We start from the raw sequence: 18661 nt of genomic DNA on the forward strand, positions 1-18661 counted from the left end.
TATATATATATTTAATAGTCTTGATCCTGGCTGTGTATTTTTAATTCCTAACAATTATTAACACTACATTTAGTAACAGGCTTTTCTTGCTTGTTAATCCTGTTATGAGAGAACATCAGTAAGACACGTGACGAGGTGGGAAACAATTTAAGCAGAAGACAAAATGCAAGGGTCTGTATGTAAGGAGAGGTAGAGAAAGGTTCTTCAAGAATCCATAAATATTGCATTTCTTTGTCTGATGGATATTTGACACATTGTCATGTTTCCTCAACAAATTCCACTGTCATGCCGCTCCTTTCGTCAGTCATCTTCCAAACGGCGGATCCTGACAATTATCCCAGAGAAACTCCTGATCAAAACCTCCGTATTCTCTCTGCTGCTCAGCTCAATTTTTTTTTTTGGGGGGGGTGGGCTGCTTTTTTGCATCACTCTCTTCGACTTTTACTCAATCTTAATGTGATAGCCAAATTGTTTATTGCACCACTCCAAGTTCAAATGCTAAAAGATTACATTTGCAAAGTGTTTGTGTGATGTGTATGTCAAACAATTTGCAGTGGCTGTTTGTTGATGCGTAGAGTAAGTATGCAGGGTGTTTGTCAGAGACTGTTCTTGCTGCACTGCAAAAAATTTGAAAATTCATGGTTCCATCAGATCCAGGTATGTTTTTTTAAATCAGTGTTATATTGGTACATTAATTACTATATGCTATATGTGCATCTTATTTTATATTTTGCTTTCTCTTTTCTTGAGGTACAAATAAATGCAAAAAAACCCCAAAACAAACCTTCTTCCGACCTCAATTTGCTCAATGCATATTTTACAATTCTGATGATGAATTGAATGAATTGATGAATTCTGATGAAATTTCATAGAAAAAAAAAATCTCCTAAAAGTTGAAGCTAAAACTACAAATATAAAACCTTTGGTTCAGACATTCCTGGAGAGTTTGAGTATCAGGAGAGCAAAAAATAGAGGCAGACAGGTGGAGGAAGGCGCTGAAGAGGCCCTCAGGCAGCAGTGAGGGTCCTGGGTAGATTGGCTCCACAACCGTCCTCACATCCCACACATTTTTTATCAGAGTAGGGTTAGTGCACCTCAAGCTTGCCTATACACTAATACATAAGCACACGCATTCTCATACACACACACACACACACACACAAGTAAACCTAGAAATCTGCCTACACCCACTGTTAGCCTTATAGCCTTTTTAACTTCTCCATGCACCTCTTCCTCCTACTCTTCTGCTATTAGCCTCACACACTCGGACCATCTGAATCCACCTCGGAGCGTACACATATATGAATCAGAGTGACGTGCAACTCGGTTACTCTCAAGAACATAATTGCTCTATAGTGTGCAATAAATTGCCACTCCAGACGAAGGAAAAATGTCAGAGGAAACGGTACAGGAAAATGACATTAGCGAGGTATGAGAACAATTTCTAGGATGTAGTCATAAGAGATTTTCAAGAAATCATATCAATACAGATGCCCTCAATATTGCAAAAAAAACCCCCCAAAAAACATGGTGGAGTATGCTTTAAGAGTAGTTATGTGTTGCTTCTATCCTTGCAAAATAGATAAGACAGATTTTTTTTTTATCAAACTCAACATTCATTTGATCAAGAATCACTGAAAATGGAACAAGTTCTTAGTTTTGAAGCGTTTCATGAAAAGGAAGAAAAATAAATACATTTACCAGCCATTTATTTTTCAGAGCCAATCAGTGATAATTTATATGATTCCGACCTCTGGCCAATTTATTATTGCATCTCTAATTAAGCATAATGTAAAACATCACGTTTCATCTGCTGCCGTTTTATCTCCACCCTGTTTTTGTTCTAGAAAGGACATACGTCCTGCAAGCATTTCTTTCATGCGAGTTCAGTTTTCAGGATTAAGTTTTTATATAAAGGAAACACCCGTGTTGTTAGAATGCATTTATTTTTGCAGTAAAAATAAGTATAAGTTGTAAGTATCTGTCTATACTCTGCAACAACCTACAAAGACTGGCAGTTCTGACACAACCCCTGTCTTTCGCTCCCACCCCCACCTCTGTCGTCGCCCCCGCCAACCCACCCTGAACAAAACGTATCCCTCCACAGCGCAGACGGTGGCACGCTGCCACGTCCTCGACCCTCAGTGACAGCAGCGGGTCACAGAGGCTGAGTACAGGCTGTGTGTACCATCAAACACACGTGTCACTGTGAAGGACTGCCAGATTGTCAGTAACTCTTCTCAACCCTCCCTAAAAAGTCTCATGGTCTGACTATCAACCCCCTGCTTATCTGCCACACACGCACACGCACGCGCATGCACACACATGCACACACACACACGCACGCACGCGCACGCACGCACGCACGCACGCACACACACACACACACACACACACATATCTACAATCAGAGCAGCTCAGTATCCCAGTCTTTTTGACCCTAGTGGATGTGGATCAGTGCAGGAGCACTGACAACTCAGTCTCTGGCATGCCAACATGTCGAGTGACAATGAAGTGATGCTTTGAATCAAAAGTGTGTTTGATGCTAAAGAGTGGCTAACCCGATTTGACTGCCTAACGTGATTTGAGTGAGTTCAGACAGTGTCGGGTCTACAGTGTGTGGAGGGAGATGGATCCCTGCCAGCACAATCTGCCTATTCAGTCAATAATGGAGGCAAATGCACCAGAATGAACCCCAAGGTTCAGCATGCAGCTCATCTCAAATGTTAACCATTGGCCTTACATTCATTCTATTCAAGGCTTTATCTCTATGGCTATCTAATGCCCTCTGCTAAATGCTCTTGAACATAACATGCATTTAATGAGGTGGTCAGAGACAAGCACTATAATTCTCCAATGTGAATTTTATCTCATTCAGTACTTATTCAGTTAAAACTCTTATGCAAAATTTCAATCCAACCTGGAAAAAAAAATATACCAAGGATTTACAATCAAGCCCAAAATTATTCATACCCCTTGCTTAAGTAGATGTAAAGTAATGTTTTAATTTTACTAACATTTTTTTTTACTGACTCAATGCAATAATTATATTTTGGGAGTAGTCCAGCAAGAATCCTCAGTTGAATCTGATACAGAAAATGTAGCTAAAAATTAGGATAATGACAAGGAGGTCTTCAAAATTCAAAGACTTAGATCTCATCTAGATACATCATACATCATATCTGAGAAAGCTCCCTTTTGCTTTTATTTATTTTGGTTGGTAATGCTGCAATATGCTCTATATATCAGCAAGATCTCACCAACATGATGAGATTTTTTAAATTAGAGTTCTTAGGATTGCAGAAGTAATGTCTTTGGCAGGCTTTCAACATGGATCACATGGACCAAATAATCAAATTTTATACTAATTAAAGACGCTGTCAGAGTTTTCAACTGCAGGTAACATATTATCTCCATATAACCTTTAACCAGAGGATGCATGCCCTATTGAAAATGCCTTGGATGTGCTGTGACTAATTCTGTTTTGAAAAAAGCATTTGATAAATGAAGCTGTGCTTTCAAGGTGTTGTCAGGGGTGAGAGAGTGTCAGAATTGGTGCGAAAGTGTTGATTGGCCTGATGTGGGTTAACATGAACTAAGAAAATTACTTGACTATCAGGATGCTCTTTAAGATATATGTTGATGAAATTCCTGCAGAGTATGTGTTTTTCTCTCCAAAATTTGACTTGCAGTATCACTGTTTGTGTCTTGGTTTTTTTTATGCGAGATATAGTGGTTGCAACAGCCAAAGATGTGAAAAACCATCAATCACCGACTCTCAAGACAGGCAATCTTGAAATCCAGTAACAACAAGCGACACATAACGAGTGTCAGAATAAGGAGTACAAGACCTGTCTGGAAATGCCGGATTTCTTCTACCCAAGAGCAACTTCAAGGCCTTCTTTCTCAACAAGAGCTGCACTTTAAAGCAAGTGTACATACAATAAACTAAAGATGCACATTAAAGATCGTTGACAGTGTAAGTCTCGCATCCTCACAATCCCACCAAATGTTGGTTCTTCAGTCAGTTCCACAAATACTTTTGTGATCTCCAGGCATGACGCCTCAATTACGAGGACCAAACCCCCCCCCGGTCCTCTAATCCTGTCTAGCCACAAAGATGTAGATTCTCTGCTCCCATCTCTGACCTTTGGGTTCTTCAACCCCTCGCAGTATGTAGGATAGGATTAGTAAAGCTGGGATCCAGCACCCCTGCTGCTTCACTGTGGAGCTCACCTCTTTACCCTATGGCCAGGTGGAGCTCTCACAGGGGTGGATACCCGAGACTGATTCACCATGTGCTCCAAATGAGGAGCTTTGATGGGTGCCAGGTAAGACAAGTCACTCTGGGTCATCTGACCCCTGTGAGCTGACACAAAAAGATTCAGAGGATCACCTGCCACTTTCCAGATCAAATGAGGACTTAAGTAGGGGGCTCTTCTTTTGTCAGATCTCTCTAGATGACCAATCAACAAGGGCAGAAACTACTGTACACCCTCCCCCAGCCGTGGCCTCCTGTAAACCCAAGACCCTGTTGACTGCTGCACCGCTGTTCTCCAGTCCAGGTCCCCTCACAGTAGCCATCAAGCTCTTAATTCCTACTCTCAGCCCATCTCTAAGTACTTTGTGCATAATGGACCTATAATCAACCTCTGTCAAATGGACCTTTTTCTCTCAGCACGTCGGCACTCATGTCGAGCTTGCATGTCGAGTTGCAATGAGATGGTAATTAGACATCATATCTACAGGCCTAATCTGTGTGTTCACATTCAGGTGCTTACAATCCTCTCCATAGCTGAGCAGCTTACTAATTTGGAGGCAGACTTGTGAGAGGGTCATTAAAATGGGTAAAATTTTCTTATGGGGTGTAAAGATGTGAAAATTCTTGATGGGACCTGCTTTAATGCAACATTAGAGACTGATTGATTGGCTCTGTGTGGTTTGTTCTGTGACTCTAGGGCTAGTGGTTGGATCCAGTTCGTCCTAGCAAATAACCTCATCAAACTGCACTGTATGACAGGGTAAGTGAGAGGTGTGGCAATTCAGGTGCCCAACACAATGCTCCCTGTCACTCAGCTTCATTCCTGGGGGCGAGGGGGAGCAAGGGAGGGTGCAGCAGAGGCAGCCACAGGCCCTTGGGTCTGTGCGATTGGCCTTAATCCGCTAGCTAATAAGTTCAGAGAGGAGCCATATGCTGCAGTGCAATGTGTGGGGAGGGGAGTGTTGCCTCATGTTACTTACACCAGGCCAGAGCTTTCTTAGGTACCGCCCTCCCACGGTCTGTTCCTTTGTACTGGGGGATCAGCCCTCTCCACGCTGTGAATGGTCCGAATTGATTAAACCCCACCGTATAATTGTCAGCAAATCCTAGCGAATCATTTCCCATCCATTTGAAAAGTACAATGTGCATTTCTTTTTTTCTTCACAACTCCTTTCTTCTCCACCATCCCCACCTCTCAACGTCCTTCCCCCTCCTGTTTTTTTTTCCCCCTCTTTTTGCAAGGTCTCAAGTTTGTCGCTGCATGCCATTCTTGGTCCCCTGCATGACGGAGGCTGGAGGAGGAAAAAGGATAAGAGGAGGCAGGGGGCAAGGAGCCATAGGGTATGCTTGGGTGGAATGTTGGCCAAAGATGAAAGTGGTAAAAAGGGGAGACGTGTTTTCATCTGTGGCCCAGGCCAGGGAGCGGGGTGCTTATCTGAGCTCTTACCTGCCTGAGCGCAGTCGGGGCTGGGCCTGATCCAAGAAACAGATCGACACCAGGCAGTTAAGATTTGTGGGAGGCAGATCAGTTGGAATAAATGTGGCTGTATTAAACATTATGGTTTAGTGGTGTTGTCTAGACAACGCTTATAACAAAGACAATGGTAGGAAATTGCAATAGAGCAAATCGGGGAATATGCTTTACATAGCTGAGAAGATGAAAGATTAGTATGTTTACGAAAAATATATGTGTATTTTTAAAATGAGATGAGCCAAGTCAGACTTTAGTGGATCATTTTTTGTCCCCATTTTTTTTGGTAAAGTTTTGACCTGACAATACTAATTTTAGGAACCATAAAAAGGACGTAAAGCCAAAAATGATTTACATCCACTTTAATGTCAACCAAATGATGACAACTTAATGTCCTCCTTTCAGTCTTGTTGCTGTCCAATTTGTGTGTTGCTACTTTTCACTGAGTGAACTGCAGTCATGACTAAAAAACTGTTTCCTTTGAAGTACCTTCTTACATTTGTGCGCTTCCTCTGACTTTATTTCAAAGCAGCACTAAAATAATGAACACTGACTCTAATTTTCACTGAAAAAGACAGACAAAACTGGTTGGCAGCATGACCTTGTAGCGCTTTTGTATGGTGTGTTCACTGATCAGAACTAACACAATAATTTTGACTAGACTGAAAATTACTTGATTTCTTAAAGCATTGCCATATTTTGTCAAGTAATTTTTGTTTTCCTTATCAATGTGCTTATGGCATTTTCAGTCAGAAAAAAAGAGTTTTAAACATGCCTTTGTTTTTTTTATTCTAAGTCTATGTCTGTTTTCTGATTGTAAAAAAAATAAAAACATCTACTGAAATTGACTGACGTTGAATATGAGAATTATTGCCACCTACTGGCACAGCCTGAATATTTTCACATTTTTGCTGGAATTTCTCTCTCAGCTAGATGAAATAATTGTTTTACAAAGAAAAAAAAATCTGTTCAAAAAATACCCAGATTAATTAGATGAAAAGTTTCAACTTTTGGGAAGGAGATCCTTCAATACACATGAGCTGAAATTGAATATTTTAGCCAGAAAATGATAAGAGGGTCGGTAGAATCTGCAATCAAAGTATATTTTTGCTGGTTCCTGTGCATTAGAAATGCAGCTGAATTCAGATTAGTCACAATAAAGAAATATTCTATTAGTTATGTGATATAGTTCATTATTCAGAATATTGCTTCATCAAGCTGACAAATCCATTAGTCTCTTTTTGGATAAATAAACGCCAGCAGAATCTGAACCAATGATCAGAGACCAATCACCTCATCTGATGCGTGTTCTTCTTTGGATCCATCCACATGTTTAACAGCTTTAGATTGATCTGAGAGGTCCCTAGACACTGGTTCAGGCCTGGATGGCCTCAGCCATTTAACCCCTTGACCTCAAATACGGACTGAATGCACATCCCAGTCTGGGAATTCAGTTTGTTTCAACTGGCTTTTGGTTTTACATCGATAAATCTTGGGAGTGTTGAACTTGACACTTGTGTTCCGAGACATCCAATGAAATTTTTGAACACATCGAATGAAATGTTTTGCACATAAGATAAAAATACATCTACAGCACCAGATCAAAGAATGCTGCTATTTATTCCCATGTGATGCTCTTTACATCGTCAAACATGCAAGCAATCCCTGTCGTGACATTGATCTTTAACTTTGATGCTTGGCTTTCATTACAAGCTGAAGGGCGCCATTTGTGAGAATGATTTTCATGTAAAGTGCTCATAAACGATCATCGGACATGCAGGCAGATTTACGATCATGAGGGCTGCAAGGAGACACGGGGGACAGCGCGGCGTCTCATGTGTGCTTGTATACAGTAGGTTTTGCAGGTTTACAGTTTACACCCAGCTTTTGTGGCAGCGATGGTCTTAATGATGAAGCGAATTCGGCTGGAATTGCAGGTACCAATCTGTCATAAAGTTCTGATACTTTCAGTTTGATGAGGAAACCTAAATGAAGTGGTGCTGTTTTTAACGAAAACCACTTTGCACATGTGAAATTGATGCATAAATTATGTATGCTCATCTTTTATGTATAAATATGATAATCCTGTATAATTTTCTTTACTGACTTGATGCTAAGACAGACTGTTTTTGAGTCGAACAACTGACAGATCACAACAATTACTAGGAGATACAAATGTCCTGTGGAGCCGAGGACAATGATGACAACAATAGCAGTGGTGGTCAAAAATGACCAGCACTGCTATTTTTGTATTTTTGTAGATTTGGTTGTTTTATACTTGACTTCTTTGTGTATAAAATGAAACCATCTGCCAAGGGACACTTTATACAAACCTTCCATAAATTCATCGCAACTTTAAGGATGTTTCCCACCCACTTTAACAACTAATAATTTAAATATTATATGGTATTCTACATATAGCCTGTTGTTTAAAAAAATAAACATTCATAATAATATGGAAGCAAATACAAATGGAAATCAACCACAATAAATGGAATTAAGGTGTAATATAAGGGTGTAATATTAGATTTTATTTTATGTGAGATTTGAGTATTTATTCCAATAATTTAATAACAAAACCCATAAATACATATGCAATAGCTTGAGGACTTAGGTATGCATTTTTTTGCAGAAAAAAAAAATCTGTGTAGGAGCGGACACAATAAAAATGCATAGATTATTTTCTACTTTGAATATATCTTGCTAATGAAAACTAACATCTTTTTAAACTAAAAGACGGCGTATATTGCAATATAGTAAGAAGCTTTTTTTTAACGAAGCATCTTTCTTAGACTGCAGTCACAAAGTGCTTCACAGTACAAATAGTAAAAAAACAGGAATTGTATTTGAAGTGTACAATGAATTGAATGTGGTCTTATTCTTTCTTTGCCTCAAGACCTAATTAAAAAAAAATTACAATTAAAAAATAATTAAGCTAAGCATAGTTGGTAGCCTTTGTCTTTGAGATGCTGCTTTTTCCCACTATTATATTTTAATGCATACCTAAAAATATTTATGTATGTCACTTGTTTTAAGTTAGGTCAGCATCTCAGTCCATCCAATCCAGAATCATCAATCTGTCACTTGTTGAGCGCTAGTTAATAATGATCTCCACTAACTAGCTGGGGGAGTCCATCAGCTAGAGTCTCCTGGGAATGAGGTCAGGCTGTTTGGTTTGTGAACTCTGGCCCCTGGTGACCACAATGGTCTGACCTTTTACATGAGCTCAATACCAACGAGGGGTCATCGACAGGACCTTGTCAACAGTCTTTAGGAAGTAGATTAGGAAGTAGTAAATAGGACCAGACGCTTTACTACCCATTACTAAGATTATGTGACTCATGTACAAACAAATCAATATGATAAATAATTTATTCAGGTGCTGCTCATCACTTGAGGCGACTTAAGAGTAATTCCTTGCAGAACTTTACAATAAATTTGACTTGCCATATTAATAACAAAAAGATAAAATAACAATACTTGCCCTGCGACAGACTGGCGACCTGTCCAGGGTGAACCACGCCTCTCGCCCGGTACGCTAGCTGGAGATAGGCACCAGCAACCCTCCCGACCCAACTGAGGGACAAGGGTGTAAGAAAATAGATGGATGGATGGATACTAATGTAACAGAATGGACTGACCCAAAACACTGCTCAGATTTTAATCCAAAACCACTGAAAGCTTGTGACTCTGTGGTTAACTCAATGACATTGAGTGATCCAGTTCTTCTTGTTAGCCCACATTCTACAACAAATTGCACCCTTAACACTACACAGCCACCAGGCCCGTGTCCAACCCCTCCCTGCTTATGGCGCAGAATGGCCTATGGTATCGTCATTTGACCTGCTTGTCCCATATGGAGAGGGTGTTGGACAGATTGAGAAGTCAGAAGGTCGGAGGTTAAATGACCAGGACTGTTTACAAGCCAGCTGAGACCTCAAATAGAAGTCCTTTGAGTACTTTAGGTGCTGAACTTTATAAGGGCACTCTTCAGGACTTTAACATTGATTGAAAAGATGCTATTTAAGAAAATATGACTAAATAATTTGAAGTTCTGTTGAACCAAGCTATTAAACTCTCCTAATGCTCTCTTTTTAATGTACAAAAACAGAGAAAGGAAATAAGCAGCTGTAGTTTTTTTTTTTTTTTTGCTAACCTTACTGAAGAAGTCGCCACCAGTTCGAACCTCCAGTTCACACCTCAACTTCTTTGGTATTTTCTCACATGGGTTATGAATCTGATTAACACAGGGTATGCTTTTCTTTGGAAACCCTGTGTTTACATAAAGAGGCCCAGTGGGACCAGCCCTTGAGGTCAGGGGGTCGAACTCTGCTTGTCAGAGAGGCTTGTGACATTTCTTTCCCACGTCTCCCTGCAGCCATTGTCCGCAGCGAGGAGCCCCTGTTAACGTTTGGCCCCAGGAGGTAGAGTGGTGTGAGAGGGAGGCCTGGGGGCATTGGACCCTCGGTGGGTCCTTGGGAAACGGGCGTAACCAGGCGGGGCTGAGGCGAGCGGTGACAGCATGGGGTCATTTTCCGGCTTGCTGCCCCTCTAAAGGGCTTTGCAGCACAGTATTGGCCCCTAGAGGAGTACTGGTGTGGAAGATGGTACAAAAGGCTTTGTTTGTGTGTGTGTGTGTGTGTGAGAGGGTGTGTGTATGTGTGTGTGAGAGAAAGAGAGAGAGAGAGAGAGTGTGTGTGTGTGAGAGTGTGTGTGTATGTGTGTGTGAGAGAAAGAGAGAGATAGAGAGAGAGAGAGAGAGAGAGAGAGAGAGAGAGAGAGACAGAGACAGAGACAGAGAAAGAAAGATGTTTCAGTGACTGCACACTTCCACAGGTTAGTGTTAGTCTAAAAAAGGAGGGATTTTACATGTTGGCAATATTTTCCACTTTGTGATTTTATTTGTATGTTTTTATGCTAATAGACATGATATGTAAAATATATATTTCAAAAAATGAAATAAAATAAAGCGACAAAATATACTACTAATAATAACGATTCCACTAATTGCAGAATATAGAAGAAGTAAATTAATTACTTGATAGGTCTGGTGTTTTGTACGGCTCATAACCAAATTAGACAAGGCTTTGACAAAAGTCTAAGAAAGGCTCCGTTACTAATATTCCATGTATTTCAGCAGATTTAGCTAATTTGTGTTTAAACAGCAGTACGGTTTCACAGCTTTAACACAAATCCTTTCCTTTCCTTCACTTCATTTCTCCGCAACGAGCAGACGTGCATTTACATCTGCCTCTTGTTGACATGGGCTGTGATTTCAAGCCAACACACTCGTCTATTGAATAATAACTGCATATCCTCAAAATGAATAAATAAAACATATCATGCTGCCATTGTCAACCCTTTTCTCTGTCTTCATGCAAGGAAAAAAAAGTGCAACACCCATTCCTGCCTATAATAAGGTCATCCTTTTTAATGTAATCCTGCTTGTGTCTTCCTGGGTCTCTGATGGCTTCTCAGAAGTCTAGTTTTCCAACGGCATGGGCTTGTAGAGTAATCTGCAACAAGCGCTTTATTGATCTGAAAGTACTGTGAGGTTGTTTAGCTTTAAGAAATGATGGGAACGAAAGGTCCTCCAACCCCAACGCTGACAAATACAACACAAAACATCCCACATACAATGCCTTCCATATATATAATTGATTCGCCCAGTCCGTGTCATATTATTGCGCAATGCCGTAGGTAGGCACTGTGATATAGAAAAAATACACACTTCGATCATTTTACCTCACACTTCATGATGTAACACACATAATTTGCTCAGCAGACAAGCCAGGCTGCCACAGTTGTTTTTGAGCTTGTTGAAAAATTTCACAACATACTTTAATATGAACACTTGAGACCGCTCACTGCCATAAGAAATAAATAACTAACATCGAGAGTGACATCAAGTGAAGAGACACCCTGTCCTGATACAGCAGCACACTGTAAACTCCACACACTTCATCCCAATACACATGCACTATTCAGAGGCAGACTGCATCAAAAAACAACACATGTATTTCAGAGCCATTATAAGACTGTATGCACGACAAACTCTCACATTTATATCTAAGTAAAATGTTTTAGAATTTTTTATGACCCAGGGAAACAGAAAGTCACGAATTACGAATAGATTTGATCAGCTTAAAAACGTGAAATGCAAATTTCAAAATTGCTTTTGTTATTTAGACTTCTATCCTCAGTAGCTGAGAGGCTTATGTTGCCAGTGATACTTCATTTGCTGGCAGGAACTTTTAAAATATTTCCTTCTGAGATTGCAATTGTAAACTTGAGTTTAGAAATTTCACATCTTTAATAATGGTGCCAATAAGCGTGAAGGGAGCTACATGTTTGCACTACTTGTGGAGAATCAACACTAGAAGCAGCACTGCATCATGAAGAGCAGATAAAAAAAAAGTCAGGTTATTTTCTCTTCTATAGATTTTGGATTGCTCTTTTATGTTTTCAAGATAATCTCAATAAAATAAAATCACTGAAATGAAATACTTGGACCTTAAACATGCTACCACTTGAAGAGGTTATATTTTCCTATTCAATAACACTGTGCAGTTTGTGCTTTTCTTTAAAAAGCAGCTGCAAGTCTACACTTACAGAAAGTGATTTGCTCAAGGTTGATGGGGAATAAAAAAAGGCAGATACTTTAAACTTTTACACATGAAGGAAGAAAAAATAAAATGGAATGTTTGTTTCCTTCCAATAGACCATGCAAGCTCCTGACTGCCATACACACAAGTTTCAATAAAACATCCATTCAGCCCATCGTAAGTTTACCTAGGCTGAACATATTACCAGTAGCATATCAGCTGCAAAACTGGCCAGATGGAATCTTTCCACTCTTCCAAATCGCAGACAAAACACTGCAATCTGCTGGCTGATTGCAGCTATTTTCTTGCCTCTCTCTTTAGCAGAATTGTTTCCTGGCCCCTCACGAATTGAGTTTATCAGGTGTTGAACAATGGAATGGGGATTGTTTATCGGGTGTTAAACAACAGAATAGAATATTGCGGAAAAGGTCGCAACTTTCTGCAGAACTCAGGAAGCAAACTTTGTTTCAATTTCATCGCGGGAGCAGGGCACAAAACCTTTGGATGTGAGAAACGAAAAACAGAGCTGGGTGCTTAAGATGAACCGCAGTATTTCCACACATCTACAATCGACTAGCCCCGCTGCGTGGGTGGGTGCCATTTTGTTTTCAAATGTATTTATTCATGGATCTGACATTTTAAGCAACCTCTGTGTGCTTGTGGAGTTACAAACCAAGCTAATTTCCCATCATGCTCCATATGTTTAAAGCTCCATCACATTCCATAGGCTCTTAGATCTGAGGAATATTCACTTGCTGTCTTTCTCGCTTCGACTCCCGCACTTCCAAACCCTGAACCTGAACTTGGGAGGGCAGGCGTAGATTTATATGCATGCCCCTCCTTTGATGACAGGGTAAATATTCACACCGACAGCCAAGGTGCCCCCATCATTACCCATGTACTGTGTGTTTGCCCACCAGTTAAATTCTTAGGGGGATTGTTTGGCGAGATGAATGGGGCCAAAGTGCTGAAGGACGTACCGGAGTTCAGCAAACAAAACCTCTCCTGATTGGCTCAGCAACATCTCGGTCCAGTGGGCAAAGTTGGCGGCGGGGAGGCGTGCGGAGGATAGGGGGGTGGGTGGGCGGCGAACCGTTGGAGGGTTTTGCTTGTCAATTAGGTCTGCTGTGAATGGCTGGGAGGAGGAAGAGAGCGCCCTGACTGCGCTTGCCTTCTCTTAGCTCTTGTTGGATCTGAGGAGATATAGCTGAGATTCTCTTCACCTGAAATAGGAAAAATCCTGTCAATATTCATCTATTTAATAACCCTGCATATGCTCACAGTGCCTTTTGAAGGCTTTGGGGTCTGCATTTTCCTTTGATGTGCCTTCATTGTCAGACTCTATCTGAAATCTTCAGAGATGGAATTGGTGACATTTTGTCTTTTTTTCATTCATTCAATCCAACCTCAAAGCTTTCCAACTGTAGTTTTCCAGTCCAAGATGTGTTATTGTATTGGGGGGGGGGGGAGGCATTCAAGATACCTTCAGTTTCCCAGGTTTTATATTACTGGGCTATGAAAGAGCAGTAGTCTGAGGCAGGTGTGTAAATACACTGGACCAAGTGATGCACTTTTTTATTTTTTATTGAAATGGCAGATCTAAATTATTGCAGTAATTTGGTTCTTTTTAATTATAGAAAGGCTAACACGTGTTAAACATTTCAAAACCAACAAACGTCTTTCTTCTCCATATGACTGAATTACAGTGTTTGTAGTTTTTGTTTTCTAACATATGGTGTGATATAGCAAGTTAACTTGCATAGTGCTTTTTCTTGTCATACTAACCACAGAGTGCTTTTACACTAGAGTCTCATTGATCCACTTGCACTCACACCACAACCATACACCAGTATGTAAGCTGAAAATAAACTTGAAGTTATGTACCTTGTCCTGGGAGGCAACAGCATGGGAGATTAACTTGGAAGGTTGAATCACAACCTTCCAATTGCCATGTGATTATTTTTCTCAGTGAGAAACCTTCAACTCAATTAATAGTTTGTCATCAGGACTTGGACTTACTGCCTGTTGGCTGCTAATGGAATATATTTGTGCCTTTTCAGTGAGAGACCTACTAACCAAATGAAGCAATTTAAAAAATATATATTTTATGTCACCCCTCCAAAACAGTACAAAACACTATATTGTCAGTCAGCCTTCTGCGCCGTTCCACAGTTAGTTAGACTGCTGTAAATTATTAAGTACATCTTTACCCTCTGCCAGAAAAGATGTTTGGTTGATTGTTTCTGCAGGTTAAATGTCATTTGACTTGGGATTGGGAGCATACTGTTGAGAGAAATTTCTGTGGCATCTCACTCTGCCTTTATGGATTCAATTCTCACACTCCATCTTCTTGATGTTGCTATCACGTGGAATTGTTATGTCTGACGCTACTGCCCTCTTGTCTACTTTGTCCAACACCATCCTTTTTCTTATCAATCTGGAACTGGAAGTCCCGGAGGATCTTTGCACTATCATTCACAACTGCCCATGGTGTTTCATTTGACTGGGACTTCCAACACAAGCTTGGTTCTTGTACGCTATTGCACGGAATGCTTGCAGATTCTTCAACTTTGGTAGATCTTAGACTCTTTTGCTCCCATCTCCATTGAAAGGACTTGATATTACCCACTTCCTCCTGCTTATCTTATGTTTCCAGAAGCGGTCTTTCACATGACTAAGCAGTTCATTTCCAACACTAAATTGACAGAAAATAGGGAGGAGAGCAGCAGATGGGTCCCAAACCGGGAATCAAACCCAGGACAACTGCGTTGAGGACAACAGCCCCGCACATGGTGCATGCACTGCACAGGTTCCTGAAACAGCTTTCTGCTTTCTCTCTGGGTTGGGTTGGTCTTAGGTTCCAGCCACCAGCTTCAAGGGGAGCACTGCTCCCATTGGCTTGTGGCCTAAATCTAGGAATGAAGTATGTAAAAAAAAACAAAAAACAACTACTCTGCCACATGCTCTCTTCTTGATCTCCACATTTGTCCCAGTGTTTCACATAATGCTTTCTATATTTTCGCCATTTATGAATAATTGCATTGATTGTGGTTTTCTTGCATCCCAAATCCTCAAAAAGAACTTTGAAACAATTCCAGAATGATATACCAGAATGACTTTGTTTCTAATTTCGTTGTTGAATAAATGTTAGTTTTGAGATCTTATAGTCTACTTTATGTTGTCAGACCAGTTCTCCTTAAGGACACTCACAATAAACTCATCTTCCTGAAATGATTCTTGATTTAAGCGATTACTTTCTCACATAGGATAGGTCCAAGATGATCTGGATAGCCTTTTGTCCAAATAAAAGCAAAGAAAAACACAGCAAAAAAAATAAAAAATAAAAAAAGCATTTGAAAACATCTTGTTTTTATTTACCTGTTGTCTTTGTCTGATATTGACAATTGTTTGACAATCTGAAAAAAAAAAAAAAAAAAACACCCCGTGAAAAGCGCAGAAAATGTTCAAGTGAAGCCCTAAGCCCTAATAGTTATGATATAGAGTCTGTGTATTGCATGCAAAGTCGCAGGAAAATGAATATCATAGACCTTTTCATTGCTATAAAGTATCTCTCAGGTCTGTCTGGAGGAGGACATAACTGTAGACCCACACTTATGAGCATGCCACTGTAATGTCTAACAATTTCACCCATTTCTCATATTCATTTAATTTGAGTCTTCCTGACTGTCTGTGGCGCTGTGTGCTCTATACATCTTCACCCGCCGTCCCCTCACATTTTCACTCGGTGCACTCTCACTGTGGAGGACCTATACACACTCAGATAAGAGGAAATGAAGTCTCGTCGGCACAATTTGAAGCGCCGCTTTGAAGCTGGATGTGAAATAGCAGCTCGGCTCGTCTCTGCTCCTCCATGGCTGGTAAAATAAGGGCCCTCTCGTTAAAAGCACTTTACCTGTGCTCCCTCTATGGATCATTAAACAGATTTGGGGTTACATTCAAATCACAATTACTCCGAGCACTAACTGTTAATGGGCACAAGGGTTGAAGAGTAAGAGAAATGTTTCTGACATTTCTTTTTATATCTTTCTTTGAGCTGCGATGAGAATACATCGGAAGGTGAAAGGTGAGACATAAACTAACTGAAACCAAAAAAAAAAAAAGAAAAGAGGATTTATTTCTAATACTTACCACTGCTAAAATCACAGCTAAAAAAAAAAACTAAACCACATGTGAGATTTTATTCTTATAGTGAGTAGCAGAAAATTTTAATGATTATATGCTTGAAAGATAGAAATCAATTTTCTCTACGCCGAACCTGTAAGTGGAGCACATTGTAGCTCTCGTGTGACCTTTCGGTTCTTACCAACAGAGTTTTTCCTTGAATATGTGGTGCAAATGGCTGTGTGTCGGTGCAAGTACGAGTGGGCTTGACTGGGGAGGATTGTGTGCTTAGCCGACAGTGGAGAACAGCCCCTGGGTCCTCCTGCACAGTATTAAGAAGATACTTTCATTTGTTCGCCAAATGCGGTGTGTACGTAAGCGATGCATCTCGCTGTGGTTGACGGAGGAAAATATGTCACCTTGGGGTCTGTAGCGCAGCGAGGAAAGAGGCTTTCTTCTTGTATCGCACATTCAGGCAACTGTATGAAATTTGACACTTGATTGATTTCACAATATTTAAGTAGCTGTTTCAACTTTGTATCAGTGTTCTTGGGATAAAAATAAAGCTCCTTAAAACTGACAACCTCATTGTTCCTCTGAGATTTTCTCTCATTTAGTCACCTGCTGCCAGCCCCAGGAAAAAAATGCTCATATATCAAGTTTTTTATTAACTATGTAAAGAAGCCTATAGCAGGTGGATGCTTCTTACAAAAAAAAAAACACAACTGAATATACACACTTTTTACAATTTGCGCATAATGTTTAAGATTTGCAAGGTGCAATATATTTTACGGGTGGCTCTCTGGTACGTGTGAGGGCCAATCCTGGCGACTGCCTAGGGCAATAACACAGGGTGTAATCCCATGTATGCCTCCAGACTCTTCGCTGCCTGCGTAGATGTGGAGGAACGTTTTAGCCCCTGCAGTGTGCCGTAGGGCACGAATACCCTCCCTCCCCTATGCTCGCTGCACCAGCAGGTTCTTCCTGGCTTTCCCCACCCTCGTGCGCGACTCCTTTTACACTCCGAATCTGTGTGGCACAGTTCAATTTGCGGCGATGAGAAATGGCTTAAGGAGGAAGAAATTGACTTTTGACAGGCATTATACGTGAGCATGCCCACTTTCACAAATTTATAACAGCGACTGCAGGTGAAGAGTTCTTTCTTGGCAGAAAATTAAATAAACTGCATAATGTTTGGCCTTATCTAGATTGGCTGAGCAAAAGCTGGGAAATATACGATGTGGAGCATACTTATAGAAAAGCCAGATGTCAAATAGACACCCTTAATGCTCAATTCAGCCCCAATGGGAGGCAGTGAAATTGCACTTGACCAATGGATGTGAGGCGGCATCCTGACATGAGTAACTTTGCGCCACAGGGGCACGGAAGTCATGTGACGCAGGGTGACGGAAACCCGGGATGTTTCTGTCATCAAAGCTAATCATGCACACAATCGCGTGTGTGCAGGTTTAGACCCTAAAGAGCAAAACACAGATTTAATCAACTAAATAATTTACATGAACTATAACACAGTTTTGCAAGCAATACACTTCAAAGTAGGCAGTGATTGTTAAAAACTGACACCAGGACACACGTCTCACAAGGGGTGCCATCATCACAGGCAAGAGAACAAACGCTATTATGAGCTGAGTGTTATTAGGGACATCCGATATGGATAATTTAAAAAATGCTGTGTTCTGGACCGCTCGCTGATCCCTGGTATCAGATGGGAAATGCCTTGCTATCACCTAAATTAAGCTTTAAATTGTTCAAACTGAACATTCTTAAAATAACTCCTCTGAATAGTTATACTGAAAGTGTGTTTTCTCAAAAGCCCTGTGCACTCTTTCACTCTTCTTTTAATAACAGAATAATGTAGGATTACAAATACTAAGGAACGTGACAAAAACATGTTCATTGGTATTTGATATGGAGATTCTTCTTTCTTAATACAAACTTTATTATTGACCTCAGTCGGTCAAACACGACAATATTGTCACCTTTTCTTATGCCACATCCTATTAATTCCATCAGTATGTCCTTATTGATTCATCTGGTTAATTATGATGAAGGTGTGTCTAGGTTTCTGATTACATTTTGAGGAAAGCTAAAGGAATGATCCACATGACATATGACCATCATCTGCCCTCTAGCTCACCATGGTGCCACCCTCCATTACTGATCTCATCTCGGTCCGTGGTT

The 18661-nt window shown here is 40.5% G+C and overlaps 1 long non-coding RNA gene across 1 annotated transcript in view; it reads left to right on the top strand.

The window, feature by feature from the left end:
• LOC108166550 (uncharacterized) overlaps positions 1-18661 on the top strand; it is a 39148-nt gene that overhangs the window by 8587 nt on the left and 11900 nt on the right. The gene's annotated exons all lie outside the window — the stretch shown is intronic.

The sequence above is a fragment of the Poecilia reticulata genome, linkage group LG9, assembly GCF_000633615.1.
Source record: "Poecilia reticulata strain Guanapo linkage group LG9, Guppy_female_1.0+MT, whole genome shotgun sequence".
NCBI classification, from domain to species: Eukaryota; Metazoa; Chordata; class Actinopteri; order Cyprinodontiformes; family Poeciliidae; genus Poecilia; species Poecilia reticulata.